This window comes from Neopelma chrysocephalum, unplaced genomic scaffold (assembly GCF_003984885.1).
Source record: "Neopelma chrysocephalum unplaced genomic scaffold, ASM398488v2 Primary Assembly neopelma1_116, whole genome shotgun sequence".
NCBI lineage: Eukaryota > Metazoa > Chordata > Aves > Passeriformes > Pipridae > Neopelma > Neopelma chrysocephalum.
The window spans coordinates 2,819,058-2,841,159 of NW_020897778.1; the positions used below are offsets into that span (position 1 = coordinate 2,819,058).

Here is a 22,102-nt window from a genome sequence, read left to right on the forward strand (position 1 = left end):
CACTTGCAAAGCCTCATTCCTTGTCACAGGCTGCAGGGAAGGACAGATGGCACCAGAAACAGTGCCTTGAGCTGACACAGAGCAATCTGCCCGCTGCAGGAGGAGCCTGCACAGCCCTGAGACAGCTCTCAGATTTGTCTCGCCACAGTCCATAGAAACCCAAGTGCCGTTTTGCTCCTGGTGTTCTGTTTGGCCAAACCCTGCTCTCCCCTTGCAATCAAACCCCGGGGATAACTCCACCTAGGATGCATCTCATCAGCACAAACGCAAATAAGGCATTTAATAGAGGCAACTTGGAGCACTGTTTGCTGAGCACTTCATCAGGGCCGGGGGGCTGCGGCAGGTGAAGCCAGCTGTCGTGGAAAATGAGCAGAGAGCAGGAGGCTCAGGCTCCATCTATTCCCCTTGCTGGGCTCAGCTCTCCGTAATCCTTAAAAAGGGAGGAAAGAAAACAAAACAAAGCCTCTCTGCATCGGCCTGTTTTGGCCATACATCCTCCCTACTGCAATGGCGCTCGGGCCATCGCAGGGACCCAATGAAGTGTTGCTGTAATTAAGGTTTAATGGAGCTGCAAGGCTGTGTCATAGCAAAGAGCCTTATAACAGAGGTGGAATGCAATTTACTGCCCACCAGGTAGAGAGCAATAAATCTGCAATATTTATTGGCAAGAGAGAGAAATGTGATCCAGAATTCCATATGCTGGGCTGGGGGAGGAGATGAACATCACTTCCAAAGGGGGAAAAGTTCCTTGACTGCTCTTACTCGGAGTTGTGTCGTGGAACTGGGGTAGCGTTGATGTGCTGGTGGCCATTCCCAAGGATCCCACGGCACCTTCCATGCTGCAGGCAGGCTGCTCTGAGGGCAGGGAGTGGCAGCTGGTACCCTGTCACTTAGGGAGGGGAGGGGATCCTGTGGCCAGCACATCTGGCCAACCCTGCATTCCTGCAATATGAGCCCCAGGATAATGGGAACACAAAACCTCGGGGCCAGCCCCACAGCTGGTGTAAGCCAGCACAGCCACACTGATTTGCACCCACGGACTAACTGGCCTCGGGGTTGGCTTTTTCCCCCTCCTACCTCTTTCACTTGAAACTTGTGGGCAGGCAGTAAATGGAATGGTATTCAATTTATTGCCCTCGGAAAGGGGAATGGCTGAGCAGCCTGTGGAGTTGAGCCTGCTGTTCCTGAGGAATGGAGGCATTCCTAGCCTGCTGCTCCAGACCACTAAAGTATCCCTTCTGCTGTTGAGACTCCAGGGGAGCATCTGTAGCACTTCCACTGGAAAATCTGGGTAAAAAAAAATCAAATCACACTCCAGTGCAACATGGAGTGCAATGACATCGTGGAAGTGTGGAGAGAGGATGCCACTGACCATTCTTTAGGCACAGAGAGACAGAAGTGAGAACTAGAGAAGATCCATGTTTCTGGAAATCTTAAATTGCACAATTGCCTTATCAGAAAGTTTGTGTGCACAGAAAAAGGAGAAATGCATCCAGCACATGGAATTCACGGCTTTCTCCATTAATTTTGAAGCTTAGAAGAAGGGTGCATGTGTGGCAACATGGTACACTGTATTTTTCACTGTCCTGACGTGGATGACCAAGTGTAAATGCTGAGAAATGCTACAATTAGTTAAACCCAAAACCAAAACTACTGCCAAGTGGAAAAACAACCAGAGAAAAGCCACAGTGCCCCAGCTCTGGCAGGTGCTGAGTACCTGTGCTGGAGACTGTGGGAATGACAAATGGCCAGTCCCTCCCGGGGGACCGGATTAGTTGTTTCCTATGTGTCCAATAGACATTTTCTCCCCGAGCAAAACAACTAGCAGGTGGCTAGTCCTGCCTTCCGAAAGGGCTGTGGCAGATGCAGGGCTGTGCTGGAGTGGCAGCTTGGATTTCACATCCTTTCCTTCCCTGTGAGCTGACTGGGTTGTCGGGGGGTCACCGGGGTTGGTTTGTGTGCATGTGTGAGCGTCAGGGACCAGGCAAAGAACAAGAGGGAGTTTTCCAGAGAGATTAATCCTCTACCAGAAGTGGCTCTGCCCCAGGAGTGATTCTCAGAAAGGCTGGCACAAATCTACAATTAATGCTGTTTGCTTGGGCTGTAACCGACAGCGATGTTTGGCCCACTTGGTGCTGATCCCACGGCTTAGGCTCTCATTTTCCCCTCTCTGAATGAAATTCCCAGAGGGATTTGCTGCTCCTTTCCACAGTTCAAGCATTTAGGGACACAGAACTCCATCGGTGTGTAGGAGTAACTCCCACTGAAGACCTCAGAGAAGACACACCGGCAGCAACACAACCTGTACCTGGTGCCATGTGTTGTGACTGTGTGGTGACATCGGTGCTCTGGCTCCTGTCATCAGGAGCAGGAGGAGGTGACAGGGCCACAGGGTCCCTTCATGTGGTTCCAGCCCTTCACCATGGTGCAGACTCTGACAGCCTCTCAAGACAGTGTCTGAGTTCAGTGGGGATGTGCCAGGATGGTAACCTTGGCCATATCTGCCCAGGTAAAGGTTTCTAAGGCTCCTCATGGGTCTGGCTTCCAAGTTGAAAAAGTCCATCATTTATTGACTGAGGGAATGAGGTTACCACCCCTCAATACATCTACCCAGAATGCAGGTTCCTGGTCTAAAAGGTGTTGTGTTACCAGGCAGCTTTTGAGTTCATCACGTTTCTTGAACATCTCAGAATGAGCTTTTCCCCCACACTTTGCACAGTTACAGGTTTCTTGTGGCCCCAGTGTGTTCAACACACAGGGCAGCAATAGCCTGTGTGTTACATTGATGGGGTTCAGAGAGCAAAGTGAGGGTTTTTTTCCCATCCTTAGGCTTAGACCATAATTTTAAGACCATGCCAGGTCCCATCTGGATGCCCTAGTGCACACTTCTGACCACTGAGCTACGTCGTTTTGGGAAGTCAGGACTGTCTGGAAAGGCTGAAGCCTTATTTCCGTGGCACAGAGCAAAGGAAAATACAAGGAAGGTAAGACCTACCATTTCTGTCACACATTCTTTGCAAAAATCTCTTGGTTGCCTCAAGTTTTACACAGTGATCAGAGCTCAGGACACACTAAGGTGGGGGAAGGCACTCAGGGACCCCTCTTCAGCTCTCCAAGCATCACAGTGAACCCCCAAGACAGGGGGATTTGCTTTGGTTATGCTCCCCTTGGCAAACACAGTGCAAAGTGTCAGAGGCCTCCTGTGACCCCTTCCAGAAGCCAAGGCACTTTCTGGCAATGGGAAAGGACAAAAAGAGGCTGTTTGGGACCAACCACAGCCTCTTCCCACAACTACCCTGAACTCTTGCACTGTACCAGCCTCCTGCTCTTCCCTTTCTGCCAGGGGCTAAGGCTGAGTACCCTCACTACAGCCATTCTCAGCCTTCAACCCTCTGTGACTTCCAGGCTGATACCAGACTGCCCACATTGGTCAGCTCAAAGCCTCACTTTGTTGGTCTGGGTGATCTCCAGGGCTGGTCTCAGAGTCAAACCTCCTCCATCCCCTGGAGCTCCCACACCAGGGCCTGACTGTAAAGCACTGAGGGCTAATCACCCTGAAAGGAGCCATTCCTGCTCCCAGAAAAGCTCTGTCTGGCTGAGGGCAGACAGTTCCTCCCTCCTGGAGGCAACTCTGCGTGTGCTGCCTAAACACAGCAAAGATTTTGTTATTGGGCTGGGTTTTCATTCCTCCCTCCTTCTCACTGCCTGCAGAGCCAAAGGGCCTGTTTGTTTTTGCTGTTACTTATCAGAAAGGTTTATTTGCGATTGTTTGAGAGGGGGGGGGGGAAAAACCCCTGTGTAGCCACAGGCAGACAAGCTCAGTGCTCAGGAACATAATGGCTGGAGCCCGCGGGCCCATATGCTCGCCATCCTGGGAGGTGGAAGGCCAGCTCTGATCACATCCAGCTGCTCAGGATACAACTGATCAGGTATGGCTGGATGTCAGGAAAAAAAACAGGGTCAGCCTGACTGGGGGTTGAGGCAAGGGAGGGGAATCTGCGAGGAGCTGTTTAAAGTGAGCTGCAGAACTGGGAATTTTCCTGTTGGGAGATGTCAGGGCTGCAAACTCAGACACATATACAGCCCCCCTGGAGGGAGGGAGGGAAGGAGGAGGAGGAGGTTATATTTCCCCTGTCAGCTACTATAGCATCCTCTGGGCTTCATGAGGGAAAGAACGGAGCTTTCATACTGCACTGAATAATTCCTGCATTTTTAGGTTCCTATTTCCTCGATGAATTAAGACCTAGGAATTCAGCTTGTTTGTTGTCGCTTTTGTTACTGAATATCCGTGAAAAGCTCAACGTCCCTGGGAACTAATTAGGTATTAACCCTGCATTATTGCTGCGTATCAGCCATGGAAACACACCATTTGGCTAAATCTCCTTGAAATATGGAAATATTGAAGGGTCAGGTGGAATGGCTGAAAAATAAGTCAAAAAAAAAAGAAAATTTCTGGGGCAAGGAAGGAAAGGAAGAAACATTTCAACAAAAGCAACTACATGGTATTATTTTTTTACGGCTTCTATGAAATCCTAAACAAAACTACCAGATAGGAACAAAGTTGTTTTTAGAAGAACAATGAGGTCTCACTGGGAATTGTGCCTGGGAGAGATGTGGGAGAGGTCAGGAGCTACACAGGACCTATTCCAGCCTAACCTCAACTGCTTTACTTGTTTTGTTCTTAGGTCCTCACTACCATGTTTTTGGGCAAGATACTTTTAGAAGAACACCTCAACCAGATCATACTCTCAAAGACCTGAGCCTTTACTGATGGCAGGCAATAATTCTGCATTTTGGAGTATCTTCTTACTCTTATGCATGGCAACATTTAACAGCACACCACCATCTGCCACAGAAGCACAGACCACTAATGGCATCATAAGAATAAGTGTGTACCTATCTATATTTTATTACTCATGCCATTTCAGGGTTTTGCAGATAATTAACTCTGAATACTTATTCATCTATTTTCCCTCAAAAATGTTACCATTCCACTTAAAACCCTTCTTTGTGGTCCAAGCAGCAGCACACTTAATCAGACCGAGCAGGGCCGCAGAGCAGCTTTGAAGAGGCCTTAAAATATCTGAAAACTCTAAACCCAAGCCATGGGAAGGGGACTGCTCTCATCCAGCCTCCCCTTGCTCTCCTCTCCTGTAGCTTGGGGGAGACAGCAGAGTTCCTGATCCCCCAGGGACAGGGATACAACCCCCTGAAACCACAGTGTTTCTCCAACACTGTGTCAGCCCAGACACACTGACTCAATCCAACACACCACTGAACCAAAATATTTTGATTTGATAAAACAAACTCAACAACTGTTTAGACTTTGTCTGACCAGACTCACAATGGAGGTTTCCTTTTCAACTTCCCTATTTATTCTCATCTCTGCCATCACGCAGTTAGGTGAGCAAAGCCAAAGCCATTCCCTTCTCCTTTCCCCCCTGGATCCCCAGGGAATGGTCAGGTCTCCTGGGCTGTCTCCCACCGCACTCCTGCATGGAGCCAACCCAACAGGGCTGTGGATGGCTTCAGGAAACCCTACACACAGCTATAATGAAAAATTATTATTCCAGCATTTTGCTTTCCAGTTGTTACACGGGCACTTCCCACAAACCCAGTATGGGAGTGAAAGGCCTCACTTTGGTTGTTAGTGGGTTTACAGTGTCTTTCCCAACACATCCTTGTCTCCCTGGTACAACAAAACAACCCTGCTCCTCTCTCAGCCACACCCAACCTCCAGCTCCCCGTGCACGACCCGGGCTCCCGAGTGCTCGTGGTGGGAGGTCCGTTCTCACATCAGATTAAAGCCAGGCAGAATCAATTAAAGCAAAAAGGACGGGCTCTGCTGAGATGACAGAAGGCATTTGGGGCAAAATCTCACAGCTGAATGTAGGAGAGATGCCTTGCCCAGGCTCTCTTGTTCCTCCACAGAAGCTGGGGCACAACAACATCTCTCCAGATGAATCCAGACTGCCAGTCCTACCTAATACTTTTTTGGAGCGGCTCATGGTGCTAAACAGCAAGGAAGATCCAAGTCAGAGACAGATAGAAGAGGATATGAATGTAGGAGATGATCAGAGGAGGGACTTCTGGTAACTGGAAGAGATGAAAAACAGCTTTGCTGCCCTCCATTACTCAGAGATGAGTAATTCCTGTGGGGGCCCTGAGATAAGAAAACCAGACCCAGATTTTTGTACCTCACAGATGAACACATCCTTCCTTCGTTTTAAGACTCATTCTCCACCTTCTACCCCTCTGCAACCAACCCCTCGGGATCTATTTTGTGTATTTATACCCATTCTGTATCCACTCAGAGCCACCCACTGTGCCCATTTCTGCCTTTGTCCTCTGGTGACCCCAGGGCCATTCCCTCGTGCCTTCCCAAAGGGAATGGCAGAGCACTGCAGCCCGTACATACCCTCAGCAACAGATGTTGGCTTTGTAACTTTAACCCCCCTGCAAGCCACCCCCCTCCCTCCCTCCTCAGCCTACATGCCATCCAATTTGTCACCTACAAGGAAGGTCAGGGTCCTGCTGGGTGCCCAACATCTCTCAGCTTGGGGCACTTAGTTTCACATTTTTTCTCCCACTAAACAAGATGTTGAAGCAGAGAAAGAGCAAGGCAAAGAAACTGGCTTGAGAGAGGGCCTGTCTGGTGAGGGAGGATTTTTCTTTGCTTCCCTCCCACCTAAATTCTCCTGTGTCCTGGTAGCAGACACAGATTTCCAGGAGGAAAATTCCTCTGCAAGCTCCTGAGACCTTCAGCTTCCTCTGGGAGAAAGTAAGCTGCATTAGCTCTTAGGAGTTTGCCTTGCTGGGCTGATCTGTGGTGTGAACAAGCTCTAATTAGTCATTTAACTTAAGAACTAAGACTCCCAAGAGAAGATTTCAGAGGGGAATTCAGACTGAAATTATCAACAGCCTAATGCAATTGCTCTGCACTGCCTTTGCAGGAGCTCTGTCTCCCTCTCCTCATTTGACTATCTATTAAAATAGGTGTTCTGAAATACTTCCACAGCTTTGCCAAACCATGGCTTGTGCAGCCTCCCCTGGAGCCACTCCTGGGTGAATTCACATCCCGTTATCTTCTGGATTTGGGCTGGGGAGAGGAAGGTGTGTCTGCTCATGGATGTGGAGCTGCTCAGGAGCAAGTGCTGCTTCAGATCTGTGGGATACAGTGGAAGGGAACACAGAAGCTGCTTAAAATCTCAGGCCTCCAGCAAAGGGTTCTTAGGGATCAAAGGGATTCTTAGGGCTGGATGCTCTGAACACTGACTGGACTGAGTTTTAAGGATGATCTTCATCTAAAGCATCAAACCTGAGCCCACATCTTAAAATGATTCCAGCATTAGCTGAATATTCCCATAATCCTGGGACTGTTTGAAAGCTTCTGTAAGCAGCCCTGATGGAGTGCTGGTGTTTCCTGCTTTCCTAACTTACATCCCAGGGATGGGAAGACTGGGTCTGTGGTATTGCCAGCTCCAGTACTGCCATGCCAAGTCACCTTAACACAGTAGTTTCCTCAGTTTGTATAATTCCTGACAGAATACAGAGTTTTTTGGGTTGGATCTAAGATTGAGTTCAACCATCCCCCAGCACTGCCAAGGCCACCACTAACCCATGTCCCCAAGTGCCACATCCACACATCTTTTAAATCTCTCCAAAGATGGTGACTCCACCACCTCCCTGGGCAGCCTGTATTGAAGAAACAAGTGGAAACCTTGATCACTGGTGTGATTCTACACAATTCTGAATTCTTGTTTCCAGTAAATGATAGTCCTTCCATGGCCCTCCCCAAGAGAACCCATCTACCCAGCACATAAAAACCCCACATTAAAACCTTGGTGATGTTGCCCCAAATGAAGTGTGAAAAGCGTGCCATGGGGTCAGCTCTCCCCACTTTCTGAGCCCAGCTCTGTACTCAGCCAGTATCTGCTAGAGGAGGGATGAGAATGCTGGAGTCCAGTGACCTGAAAACATCTCAATTTCCTCCCGGAACCCTTCTAATCATAGTTAAATTGATTACTTTATAGGTGAGGAGTAAGGTCTCGAATTTCTTCTTCAGTAGAACCACTCCTAGAGGAGCTCTTGCAGAGATATAAAGTACTTTTTTCCTTTTTAAATAGAGGCTGTCAGACAAATCTTCCAACTCTGATTTCCCAACATGTGTGAAACCTGTCACGTCAGCATCTCTTGGAACTCTAAGCTGGAGACAAAGGCCATGGAAAAGACTCTTCAGAAGGCAGTAAGCCACCAGTTCACCTCTTCACCAGGTAATCTTTCTTACTATTCAGTGCAGTGCCTGGAGCAGCTTAATGGACTCCTTTCAAAGCTTACCAAATTCCCACCCCCTCCCCAACATAGCACTGGACTTACCTGGAATGGATAGTACCCACTCAGAAAAAGAAATTAAATCTTTGCATGTCCTTTGAAACATCCTAATGTCATATTAATAACATTTTATTCTGAGCCCTGTGTTCCCCTGCCATGGGCAGGGACACCTCCCACTGTCTCAGGTTGCTCCAAGCCCCGTCCAACCTGGCCTTGGACACTTCCAGGGATCCAGGGGCAGCCACAGCTTCTCTGGGCAACCTGTGCCAGGGCCTCCCCACCCTCACAGGGAAGAACTTCGTCCTAATATTTAACCTAAACTCACCCTCTGCAAGTTTAAAGAAAGCAAAGGATCAGTAGGAGCTCCACGAGTACTGGTGGAAGCCCTTTACCCCTCAAAGAATGCTCAGTTCCCTCATCACACACACCGGCAAACACCGACCTGGCTGACACCGTTTGGCACAGGAAGAGAGGGAGGGAAGGAGAGATCTGCACCTACTCCAAGCCCCCGGCCCGAACCACCCCCTGCTCGAGCCCCAGCGCTGCGGCCCCGACACGCAGGACCATGGACAGCAGTTCCCACTCTCCCGGCTCGCTGCGCTCACGAACACACCGAGCACACGCCGGCAGGAGCTTTGCAGTTCTTAGTCACCCTGGGCTACACCTTGAAAACACTCACATAACGCATCGTGAGCCGGTTCTGCTCAGTCTGAGTGCTGGAGCTCTTGGAAGAGCACATCAGCCCAAAGAACACCCTTCTCTCTGCTGAGTCCTGCTGAACACCACAGAACAGCACACAGAGCTTGAGATCTCCCTGCTCCGCTGTAAATAGAAGCCTCTTTCCCGGCCCAGGTCCTGATGATAACCAAGATGTAATGAAAGCATTCAGGAGCATTATTAACCTCTCAGCCTCCACTGTAACCAGCCCCTGGCTTCCAAGACACACTTAAAGGATTCCTGTGAAAAGGGCAAATTGTTATCCACCCACATACCCAATTTACTCCCTAACTCCACTTATGCCAGAAGAATTCACCAAATAAGCCAGAGTGTGATGGCATCTCATATGATTTTTGGGATGGTCCTGTGCAGAGCCAGGAACTGAACCTCATAACCTTGTGTGTTCCTTCCAACTCAGGATATTCTGTGATTCTATGACCTTATTTTATGAGGTGCCAACGCCATTTTACACACTGAATTCACAACCACACAACACTGGAGGTACCTACATCACTGAGAATGCACATCCTTCCAGGAGGAAAGAATAAACAGCATCTCTGCCACCCTACTGCAAATTATTTTAAATACCAATGCCTGTATATCAAGAACTAATTATTAATTCTCTTGCAGGTCTAATTCTACACAGCTGTCTCAAAATAAGTGGACCATCGGCCACATTTTGCTATCAGCCACCCCTTTTACTTTGACAAGGGACCAAGATACCACAAGACCAGTCCTCCTACAAGGCGGATTCATTCTCGCTCAGCATCCAAAGTTCAGCTTGGAGGACAAGGAAAATGAGAGAAATGGCTAGTGACACTAAGCCTTGATAGGGTCATGGGCTTTGCAACAGCTTCAACATGCAGGCGGGTGAAAACATCCCTCCCAAAGTAAAGGGACAGAGGAAAGAAAAAGGAAAGGTTGATGGACAGTTGGACTTGTTGAGGGTGAAATCAATTAAAGTGCATCAAATCCAGAGTTCATGCTTTTTCAAAGTGACAAATATGTGCTGGAAACTGAGAAAGATGAGGGGAAAATAATGTCTTTGACCTCCCGGAGACCGGCTGTTCCTTCCGTCAGAGGAGCCAGAAGTGAAGTGAGATGCGTTCATGATAAATTGTAACAGCCAGGCAGCCACCTTAAAAAAGAACGAGGTGAAAAGGTTACAGAAGGGACCCAAAATGCGAAGAATTCAACCAAACATCAAGATAAATCAACTCAGGCCCTTGTGTGTGCATACCCAGCCTTCACAGAGCTGCTGTGGCTCAGCTCAGCTTGTGTAGCCTTGCTTGAAGTGTAAGAGACACACACACACACACACATCTTGTTTACAAAAGCTCTGGAAAACACCCTTACAAAGGGCTGGCTCACCTCAGCCTTCCCTGGGGAAGGGATGCAGTGGCCACCCCATGTGCCATCCTGTTTTGGAGTCTGTTAGACAATTAGAACATTTCTTTGAGGCACACAAATACCCCTGACAATCCTGTGTTCAGCTAAATTCAGCTTTCCAAGAGCTGGACACCTCTCTCCCAACAAAGCAAACAATAAAATATTCACACTTCTGAAAGCTTCAGAGTCTTGCTATCTCTTATTTTCTCTTGCACTTTGAATTTCCTGGTTTTGAGATTCAAAGTAGGGTATAAATATTTGTCTGGGTGCTTCCACCAACACGGCAACTTTGGATCCTTTCCCTCACTAACAACCAGAAATTATTAACCCTGATGATGTCTTTCATGCAGAATAGTTGAATGCAAAAGGTAAAACATTTTAAAGGATCAATAGACATATATCTCCTAATAAAATCTTTGAAACATCCCTTTAAAGATTGCACCCTGCTGGGAAAACATATTTTCCGTCCAAGAAAATATCTCAATCCAGGTGAAACGAAACTCAGTATTAAAAAATGATGCAATTCCTGTGGCAGTGGTGTTTTCCACATAAGGCAAGACTTCACAAAATCATTTTGGCCAAAATTCTCCTCCTGTCCCAATGCTAGCAAAAAAAAAAAAGCTTCCCCAGTGCTGCATCCAATGGTTTATGTGAGCTGTAACAAGCCAAAGCAGGATTTTAGAGAATATTTACTGCACATTTGGGCACTTTGGCAGGGTACACCCCATACACCTCCCACTCAGATGCTCACACTGACTACAAACTGAGCCCTCATTGAGCCCACTGAGTGTCCAAACATTGGGTGTTTGTGACACAGGGTCCTCCTTAAATTATTAATACCTAGCAATGGACGTTACCCCAAGATCTTCGAGCAAGAGCTGGCCAAACTTTTCTTCCTACTTCCAACAGCAGGCTGACCTTTGAAGAGGTCACTGAAGAAATCATGTTTTCTCTCCTTTCCTGTCACTGGAGGGACTGTAGGAGGTAGATTGCACCAGGAATGTGAAGTTAAGCCTGCTCACACTGCTGCCTGCTGTGCAGAGAGTCGCCTTAGGGTAGCCCTAAGCACGGGAGCTATAGGAGATTCCCAACTGCAGCGCAGAATTCCTCATGCCTGGGCTCCCAGCTGGCACTGAGAGCTTACTGTGGCAAATGCCTGCACTGGAGGAACGAGGTTTGCCTCCGTGTTGCTGTGAGGAAGCTCAGCTATCAAGTCCTGGCTGGCATCCTCACAGCCCTGCCTTCAGAAAGCACTGGTGAGCATCTTGCCAGCTCCTCCTGACACACATGCCCACCCCGCTGTTGTTGCATTTTTCTTCATGACAACCTTCCCTGGATGGTCCCTTCCCCGAAACAGCACGATTCTCTCAGGGAGACACGAGTTCACATCAACAAATCCTTCCCGACACTGCCCCGAAGCACTTTCGCTATGATCGGCTATTCAGAGTGATGGGACACACTAGTTAGATCTCTCTGTGTGTTTATCAATCCCTTCTCAGCCATTTTCCTCTGTAAATCCGTCAAATCTTTTTCTTCAAGCTCTGTGGGAACAGTTAGGAGCTATCTCCTCAGAGGTGCCTGCCCTGCCACTTGGATTTCATCCCGCTCACGGAGAAGTTGGATGTCAGCAGTGAGAGGACTGGCCAGCACAGCACAGACACAGCAGCGCTGCTGCCAGTACCCTTGGAGCCACAGGATCCACATGAGAGACCCTTATAAAGTCCCCTGTCCCTATGTAGGGGGCAAAGGAGGAGTCCTCTTCACCTGGGACAGAGAAGGAAGAAGGGGAAAAGCCCAGAGATGAGTGAGTGAAAAGTCTGTAAAACCTCAACGCAGACACAACTTGTTCTGAGCTGAGCCAGGGCAGGAATCCAGCTGCTCCACAGGAACTCAGGACCTTACAGGATTTAAGGACACAGGACTTGAAAGTGTATTGGACTCGAGACGTATATTATCTATCCCTATCCAAATATTACATATCCCTATCCAAATATTAAACATCCACTACAACCCTGTGATGAACGTCACTCAAGTCACACGCTGCCACCGATAGCTTTGAACCTTACAAATTTCCTTTTATCCTTCCAGGCAATTCGAGCCTGACAAACCACACATCTTCCCTTTTAAATGGGGAACATTGGCCAGTCTGTTTGCCTTACACTGATGCTTGTAACCCTCGTGGATGGCAGCGACTTGCCAGCCAGCCTGAATCTGCACAGATGCTGTCCTGTGGAGCTACACTTCTGCAGCTTACATGCAGTTTGACTGTGCAGATCTAGGTCAGCACCCTGACAAACATCAAAGGAGAAGGCTTATCTCTCCTTTCACACTTGTCATCGGCCAGGCTGGTTATCAGCCCCATTTTGCAGTCAGGGGAATGAAGCACAAAGCAGTGAAGTGACTCGGCTGAGGCCACTTTGCAGGCCAGTGCCTGGTTTGGGAATAAAGCTCCAGGTCCTCCACACCACCAACCAGGTGACACCATGTTCATAAGGCTAAATTGTGAAACGGGGAAGATAAACTTGTGGAGGGTTGACAAAACCTGTGGGTATCACCACCAGCTACATTTGCTCACTCATCTACCTGAGGAGTTTAGCAGAGTTCCAGGTGGCACGTACAGCATTCCCACTAGGGACAGACCAAAACTTTGGACAATCCCCAGTCTCCCAACGAGCCACCTATTCCAAAGGAGAGCTACAAGGGTGGTGAAGGGTCTAGAGGGAAAGCCATACAAAGAATGGCTGAAGTCACTTGGTTTGCTCACCCTCTAGGAGACTGAGGGCAGAGCTCATCGGGGGCTGCAGCACCAACCTCTGCTCTGTGTGAGCAGGGACAGCACCCAGGGAACAGCTGGAGCTGTGTCAGGGCAGGGTCAAGTTGGATCTCAGGGAAAGGTTCTTCCCCCAGAGGGTGGTTGGGCACTGCCCAGGCTCCCCAGGGCAGTGGGCACAGCCCCAAGGCTGCCAGAGCTCCAGGAGGGTTTGGACAACACTCCAAGGGACAGGGTGGGATTGTTGGGGTGTCTGTGCATCCAGGAGCTGGAACAATGATCCTTGTGGGTCCTTCCAGCTCAGAATATTCTGTTCCTTGCTTGCTCATCAGCCAGAATAAGCACTCAGGGTTTGGGATCCTCCCCTTTAAGCCCTGCAGAGTGGGGCAGGAATCTCCCAGGACCACCCTTCGAGCTCTATTTCATCAGACACGCGGGATGTAAGCAGAGAGACAAACATGAGGTTATATATATATATATATATGAAACCAACAGAACATTTTACATCCAAAAAAAGGGGTTCTGTCACTATGATTGAATAGTTTCTGCTCCTGCCTCTGATGTCTCCTGTCAGAAGGGGCAGATGAGAACAGACCACGTGGCAGAAACAGCTTCACTAAAATGACTCTGGTAACAAGCAACCAGACAGCTCCGTATCCAACACATCCACAAGGAAAATAAAAGGCTCCAAGAGCCAGAGAGAGCAACTGTCACTCTTCTAGGATTGAATTTGTTTCTTTGTCCAAAAATAGTTGCCATCTGAACATCAACATTTTTAATATTTTAGTTTTGGTTGACTTCCCCTAAATTGCTTTCATTCATTTCATGAAATCTGCCATCTGTGAAGCTTTTCAGTTATTTTTTTTCCATCTCCTCTAAATTCTTTTTCCATTTTTTGTGAACTTAAAAGTAATTTGGTGCTGAAACATTTTTGGTGAGTTTGGAAAGGAGATGAAGCCTTTACTTTTTTTAAAGGAAGAAAATACAGGAATATTTTTTAAGCTACTGTTATAAAACTGTTTTATTTTTTTTTAAAGGAAAAACATCAGTAAAACCTGACTAACCAAAAGCACCACTTTGCTGATCCTTGACATTTGGCTTCACCACAAGCGCTGCCACAAAAAGCCAGGCTGCAGCTCTGGGATTCAGGCCATGTAAATGGTAAAGTTTTGTTTTTAGAGGGTTGAAAGGAAAAAAATCCCACAACCAACCGTTTTCCTCATTAAAGGACTTCCCCTAGAGAAGGGATAGAGCAGGGACACTGTTCAGGATCCAGTGTCAGCACATTAACACACACCACGTGCTCCATGCAGGGGATGTGAACCACCAGGGCTGAGTTTATCTGGTCCCTGATGGTTTCCAGCCCAGAGTCCCCACGTTCCCCCAGAAGCTGCTTGGTGTGTTCACCAAGCAGGACCAAGTCATCCCTCTCCTGCATGGCCTGAAGGAGGCTCTTGCCAGCACACCTCAAGAACTGGCTGCAGAAGTCACTGCATTGCTCCAGACTCAAAGGGGTTTAGGACTTTCTAAGACACCCTTAAGTGTTTGTTTCCCTCACCCAGTGCAACTCCCACCTCATGCTTTGCTTCAGCACAGAGCAGTGATTTGCACTGGGATGGGAGCCGTGCCAGGATGCCTTCCTAATCCTGACACTGTGCAAGGCCAGGCTGGACAGGGCTCTGAAGCAACCTGGGCTAGTGGAAGGTGTCTCTGCCTGTGGCAGAGGGTGGAATTAAATGGTCTTTGAGGTCCCTTCCAACCCAAACCATCCTGTGATTCTCTGACACTGAACTGTGCTGCTGATACAACACTGTTCATGTGACTTGTGTTGCCTCTGTTGCCTTTCAGGCCCAGGCTGGCCAGAAGATCACATCACATCACATCCTCATCCATGACCTTGCCCCTTCCACTGCAAGGAGTAGCTTGAGCACAGCATTCATGGTTGAAGGACCTGGAGATCACTGTGTCCTCAGCCCAACACACAGAACACACTTTCATCCCACGTACTGTACAGAAGGATCTGCTCCAGCCCCCCCTGGAAACCCCAAAATGCAATGTTTGCTGTGGATACCAGGACCTGATCCTAATCCATGACCCCAAAGCAACACAGAGGAATAGGTGACAGACTTTACCATGGGATTGTCTTTCCTGACCCGCCAGCCTTGTGTGCTGGTAAGTGAAATCCATCACCAAATGAAACAAGGCCATTTCCTCCAAACATAAATCCCAGAATTACTGGTGGGGAAGGGAATTCAGTCCAAGTGCTGTAACACTGTGCCACGCACGTAATTCAGCCGGTGTCACTCCCAGCTCTCCAACCTTTGGAAAGCCTGACTCGTGTAGATTTGTGAAGGACCCGAAGCTTTGGCCCCAGCCTCCTCCCCTCTGGTACAACTTCCTACACCAACCCTGTGGGACATTAAATCTTCCACTTGCCATTTTCTCCTAGGCAGAGAGGATATGAATTTCATAACTCCTCAGCTGAGCTGCCACCAGGAGCCATGAAATACGACAGGAAACCCCCGGCATGGGCCGGTGAGTGCTCCGTGCACAGCCACAGGAGCTGCAGGACTGGCCAAGCCATTAGAGCAGCACGTGGTGCAGGGTCCACAGGGGTGTGCAAGGAAGGGCACACTGACACTTGATCAAACCAGGGAAGGATGAAATCACAGCAGGACAGAGCCAGCGCCCGCGCCAAGGTTGGTCATGCACAAAAAATCCTGTGCTTAGCAAGGAGTTACCCTTTACATCCGTCTGACTTGGGGGGTTAAGGGGGTACTGGGCTGACAGAAGGGTTGGGGAAGGAAAACAAACCCTTAATTCATGCATTTAACAGCTTCAGGAGTAAACCACTGTATAATTCCCACTTGAAATTGTGCCTCTCTGTAGTAACCAAGGCGGTGGGAGAACTGGTGATGGCCCAGGAGTGAGTGAGGCTGGAGCACTCCTGCCTCCCTCACCCAGAACTCTGCCAATGCAGATGTTTTTCCAGCACCTCACGGGTCACAAAGCCCAGCATGGATCACAAAAGCAATGAAATGCTTCCAATGAAAACAACCTGGCTGTGGAACAGCCTTCCAGAGGAGACTAGAGCACAGCAACCCAGCACCTCACCTGTGTCCTGAGGTCACACTGCAAGGCTTTGCTCCTCCTGAAGACTTTCATTATCAGCAGGAAGTTTATACAGATGCTTCTACCCCAAAGGACTGCATTAACCCCCTCCTTTCATATATTTAACATCAATTAAAATAAAAAAAACCCAAAGAACTTTAAACACTTTTAATGAGCTGAACCAGTATCATACTTCCCCTCACCACAGTTTTTACTCCCCAAAATAAGAGTTGAATAGATTAAAAAAATCCCAGAAGGAACCAACACTGCTGTCAGACAGTACACTGGGGTCTTGAGCAACCTGGTTTATTGGGTGGCAACCCTGACCATGGCAGGGGGGTTGGAACTGGATAAACTTTGAGGTCCCTTCCAACCCAGGTCATTCACAGAATCTGTGATTTCTATGATTCCATGACTTCTGCAGATCATCTAACATCCAAAGATGGACAGTAGAGAACAGTGTTTCCCCTACACAGGTGGAAACCAAGAAGAGGAGGAGACACTTTGCAGGGGTTGCAGAGTTTATACCACAAAGACCACTGCTGTGGCCTCCTAGATTTCAGCTACCCAAGGCTGCAACTGGAACAATCAATAGCTGGGGGAGCCCCTTAGTGCTTATGAAGAAACCTGGGTCATGCAGAAGGGAGAAACCAGTGTGAGTGTTCATGATAGACTGTAAAACAACTGCTGCAAATCACCTAGAAAGGCACTGGTAACACAGGCACAGTTTTCTCTTACAAAACAAGGTTCACCTGCACCAAAGATGCTCTGTAGCACTACAGCAATCCCCACAAAACACAAAGATTTCATTCAATAACCCATCTCTAAAGCTTCTGGCTGCACCAATAACAGTAACATTTCTATTGTCACAAAGTTCTTAGCACTAAAACCGATATGTAAAGAGAAAGAAGTAGAAAAAGAGAGCGAGGTAGTCTGGTTGTTCACTGTACCACAACCTTTAGTCCAGTTTCTGTTATTCAGCCAGTCTGAGCAGAACCACACCCAGCCCTCCACCTGAGCATGGTTTTGTGAACTACCAAAACAATCTCACCACTTAAAAGCAATCTTTGAGAATTCAAGTCTAACATACAAGAATTTTTATATCTGGCCTCCCTTCAGCCAAGAAAACACTTCCCCACTTTCCACATTGGTCCAGAAAACCAACCAAGCAGCCAAGTTCAGTACAACAAAAATAAAAGCTCAACATAGACAAAGCAGCTCCTCAGGCACCTTCTCTTCAGCCATGCTCCAACCAGAGGCAGGTGAGCATCTTTCAGTGCTTACAAGCTCCCAACCTTCAACATTCCTCTGAAGACAAGTTTCTCCAAAGAGCCAGTTGGCTCTAAAGGCATCTCCTGCCCATTCCAACCAGGGAACACCAACACCTTCCCAAGGCAGGCCCCATTCTGCAGTCCTGCTGCCCACTACACATGTTTCTTCTACCAATGTCTGCACACCATATTCCCAAACACATGAAAAGTTTGCTTACTCACAGTTAGGAGCAGGTAGTGCCTTTCCTCCAACCTCCTCCAGTTGCTCCTGTTGGGTCCTTTGCAGCAGAGGCAGCTCTGAAGCAGCAGTTCATTTCAGCCACTGTGTCAGCAGATTGCAGCACAAGTCACCTCACCCCACAGTGGGTTTTCCTCATGGCACAGTAAAGACTTTTCTCATCCTTTAAGGAGACTCCACAGTCACTTGCCATGGTACACATACAACAAAGAGTTTGCTTTTCAGTTATCATCACTTTTGGCTTCTTTTCATCTTCTCCAAACAGCACAGTCACCAGGTAACACACCCCAGTCACAGAATTACGGGGTTTAAATCCCATATATCACTACTGAACTTGAATCCTCCATGTGAGCCACAAAGGGAAGAGCCCAAGGTGGACTCAGGCTGGCAAAAGAGAGGCACATTGAGGGGACTGAGCTTAAATACAGCTCCTGGACCAATGAGCAGAGGCTGTGAGATGGGCCCAGGTGAGGCTGCTCAGGGCAATAACACCCCATGGATGAACTCAGGCCCTGCCAATTTGTAATCAATTACTGCTGAGAGAAAACACCTGGATGGATGTGCCCAGGGAAATTTTAGGTAGAGAAAGGTCTAGATTTTTGTGAGGTGATTTAACTCTTGGAAGACTGGAGTAAAAGACATGGATCACCTGTCACTCAGAAGCCATGTTAGGTGCTGTCTTCCCAAAGCCCAGGCTCCTGATTAGCCCTCAGGAGGTCAAGCCTGGTAACCAGGATGAGTTTAAATTTGGTGAATCCTATGAACTGGCACAGCTGCAGAGGATGTGACACAATTTTGCCCCTGAAATACCCTGTCTGCTTGTCCTTATAGTCAAAATGCCCTTTGCAGAGGCAAAATGGACTCAAACGGGGTCTGGCCAAACCACCTGACAAACAGCACTTGTGTGAAACCCTCCTAGAGCACAGTGTAAGACCAAAGGGGAGCCAAGCCCCGAGGACAAGGAGCACAAGAGGCAGGGATTCATGCTCCTCATCAGGGTGACAGCCATTCAAACCCACCCCCAAAGGCTCAACCTGGCTGGGACACCACAGCCCACTTGGGCTGCAACCTCTCTTTTTTCACTTGCTGTTTGCTTCCTCTCAAGTTCAGGAGATGAGTTAAACACATGAGGAAAAGGAATCACCTTTTTACAATAAGCTTTCCCTTTCCTATGTACCCTATGTATCCTTTTTCCTCATCACAGAAACACAGAATGGTTTGGGTTGGAAGGGACCTTAAAAGACCATCCAGCTCCAGCCCCCTGCTCCCTGCAGGCAGCTCCTTGGCACTTTGTACTCCTTGTTTTCCCTTCCAAGCCACCAGCAGCATCCTCCCCCCCGCCCTCCTGCCTGCTGTGGCAGCATTTCTGCCCCAAGAAGATAATAAATACATCAGGCCTGTCAAAGCCACGTTGTTTTGGCTGGAAAGAGGTGCCCCCCTGCTGGGTGAGATTACTTCCCACCGGGATGGATGGCTTTCCCCTTACTGACAGCTCTCCAACAGGGAGTAATCGGTGTCCAGCCGGGAGGAGCAGGCAGCCAACATGGCTAAATGGCACTTAGGAGTGATGAGGGCAAGGAGGAGGGAAAGGAGCTTAGCCCTGCTCACACACAGCCCTCCTCTGCTGCATGGGGTGCTGACAAGGACACAACGGGGATCTCCTGGCTGGGATTTCCCAGGCAGGGGGGTGGCAATGAGAAATGGGAAGCTAATATTCCTGCTTGAGACTCAGGGCAAGTGTCAGCCTTAATCCTACCCGAGCCTGACACCTGGAACCAGTAGCTCCCAGTGCCTAAATGTATTAGTGAATAGGAAATTTAGGAAGATATGAAAAAGGACAGAGCAAACCTCTCTCTTTGCTTGTGGGTACAGGTGTTTTCCATAGGCCAGGCCCTTTACACCCCACAAAGCAGCTCATCCTGAGCTGCACGCTTGGCACACGACAGATTTTGGGACAAGAGCTAGCAGGGAAGTGGATTTCCCGTGGAAAAAAATTGTAAAGAAAAGGTTTGGCCTGTTTGCCTTTCACAAACGTCCCAGATGTTCCGTGGTCTCTGAGACATCCAGGTAAACTGAGGAGCAGCTGTTCCACCTCCAGGTCATCACCTCGCCTTGGGAACCTGCCACCGTGGTGCTGGGGGTTTGGGTCATGCCAGCTGAATGGGCTTTGTTTTCTTGGCTTTTTGAATTAGAGAAATAGAAAAGAGTAAAAGGAGCATTAAAGAACTAGAAAAGAGTAAAATGAGCGTTGAAACGCCGTGAGGAGACTAAGCAGGATTACAGTGAGTCATCCCGAGTTTCTCCACCTCTACACCGGCCTCTTCAAAGACACTTAAGGGAATCAATTGCCCGTATCCCACTAAAATCCTCTCTGTCTGTGGTTTGTGAAGCTTTAAGCCCCTTTCCCACCCCCACAACCTCCATCCCTCACCTCTGAAGTCTCTCCAGTCCATTATTCTGGGGGCTGCTTTGTGAACAATGTGTTCACTTTCCGTACGGCCTAATGAAGATGTTCCTGGCCCTGAATATGAGATCTGCTGCACACTTAATGGAAAAAAATAGCTATTCTTATCATTGGTGGGTCAGATGAGTTTCTTGGCAGTGAGGGTGGTGCAGTTATGTGGACAATCAAACAAGCCAGAGATTATTGCCAATGCATTTTTGAGGAAATCAGTGCTGTTTAAACTCTAATCACAACAAGACCTCGTTTAAAAGCATAAAAGCTTTCACTCAGCAGACCTATCTTTTTTTTTTTTAATAGCTAGACAATTAAATAAATCTCCTGACACTTAACCATCATTTACCCAACAGTCAGAAAATGGATTCAATGCCTTTGCATTAGTTAGATGACGATATAAAAGCAAAAACTGAACAAGTACAAGCAGGTGAAGGACGGTCTGTGAGGAGTTTGTGCTGCACTCAAGGATAGCAGGGTATCTTCTGAGGAGGGCAGGGGGATTTTTTTTGTCTTCAAGACACCAAGATAGCTTTTGGCCTTATTATGTTTCACAGATTTTGACATTCTTGGGAAAACAAGGTAGTTGTTCCCCCTTTTACAGGCTGGAAACTGAAGTACAGCAGTGATGATGCTGCCCTGAAATTCTGTGTCTGAACCAGGAACTGAGTGGGGATGGGATGAATTGTTCAAAAAGTGACATTCTTACTCTTAACTCTCATCCAATCTTTATTTTACGGGCATTTCCATTAAAACTGGTCCCTGGAAAATTCAGAGCAAGTGTGGATTAAAGCTCAACAGGGGAAAAAAACCTCTTGGTTCTAGTGCATTTTTGTTGGCATCTTAGGAAAGACTGCATTGTCTTAAAACACAGCCCCTCAAATTAACACTGAAGTAAGTGGCATTGACCCTGCACTGGTATGAACATCAGCTCCTGGCAGATCAGAGACCTTTTATTATCCCTGATCCCAGCTGCACTCCTAATTCCCAGCTCTAGCACTTCTCCCTCATTAGGTTCCTCAAGTGAAGAGCATGTTGTGATGCCATTATTCAGAAGCTGATGCTAAATAACTCCTAAATTTATTGCCTCCTGCCAGCTGTCAGCTACCAGCAACTGTAATGGGAGTGTCTTTCTCCTTTTCAGGTAGCAACTGCAATGATAGAAAATTCATGTCTTCCAAGCAGCCTTTGAGTTTGAGATGTACTATTATATATTCATTACCCCATGCTGAATTTCACTGTCCAATTTATGATCTGCTGTTCAGAAATAAAATACAAAATGGAAAGGAAAGCAATTGATCCAGTCTCAGTCCAGGCCCTAAATAACTGACAACTATATAGACAGTTAATTGTTTCCTGATCTCTGCTTGCTCAATTTTTAAAGAGTTCCCACAGATAAATTTTACAGAGATGGATCTTTGGTTTTAGCCCCCCCTCCCAGGCCTCATTTCGGCTCCGCTTCATGAAGGTGTTTACGATGGGGTGGAAAGAGTTAAAACCTGCTCTTCCACTCCTCCCTCTTTATCGTTTTAATTGGCTGTTCTGATGACCTGACCACCTCTTTGATTCGCATCAAACGCCGGCCGTGAGGAGGGAGCACGTCAGTCTGCTGAGCAAGGGTCACCCTGCTTGTCAATAGGCCATCCATCAGCCCTGCCAGCAGGATGGATCCAGTCCAGACCAACGGCCCCAGATGGAAAGGGAGCAGCCTCCCTGGATGGAGGTGACCCACTGTGTGCTGGGTGCCCCGACAGCTCCCGGAGGGGTCACCGGCCCCGGGGCCGGCGGGAGGCAACTTCAAACTTCAAACTGGGGAAAGG

General features: G+C 48.1%; 1 long non-coding RNA gene across 6 annotated transcripts; it reads left to right on the plus strand.

Moving 5' to 3' along the window:
- Positions 1-3,743: 3,743 nt before the first annotated feature.
- Positions 3,744-9,968, plus strand: LOC113974079. 6 transcript variants are annotated; one of them, XR_003536439.1, is made up of 6 exons: positions 3,748-3,929; positions 4,686-4,888; positions 6,001-6,092; positions 7,019-7,113; positions 8,127-8,273; positions 9,679-9,968. It is a non-coding gene; the product is annotated as an uncharacterized LOC113974079 (long non-coding RNA). The 6 variants fall into 6 exon arrangements; XR_003536437.1 differs by having other exon boundaries at positions 3,744-3,929; positions 4,686-6,092; positions 6,997-7,113; XR_003536435.1 differs by having other exon boundaries at positions 3,744-3,929; positions 4,686-6,092.
- The last annotated feature ends 12,134 nt before the right edge of the window (positions 9,969-22,102 follow it).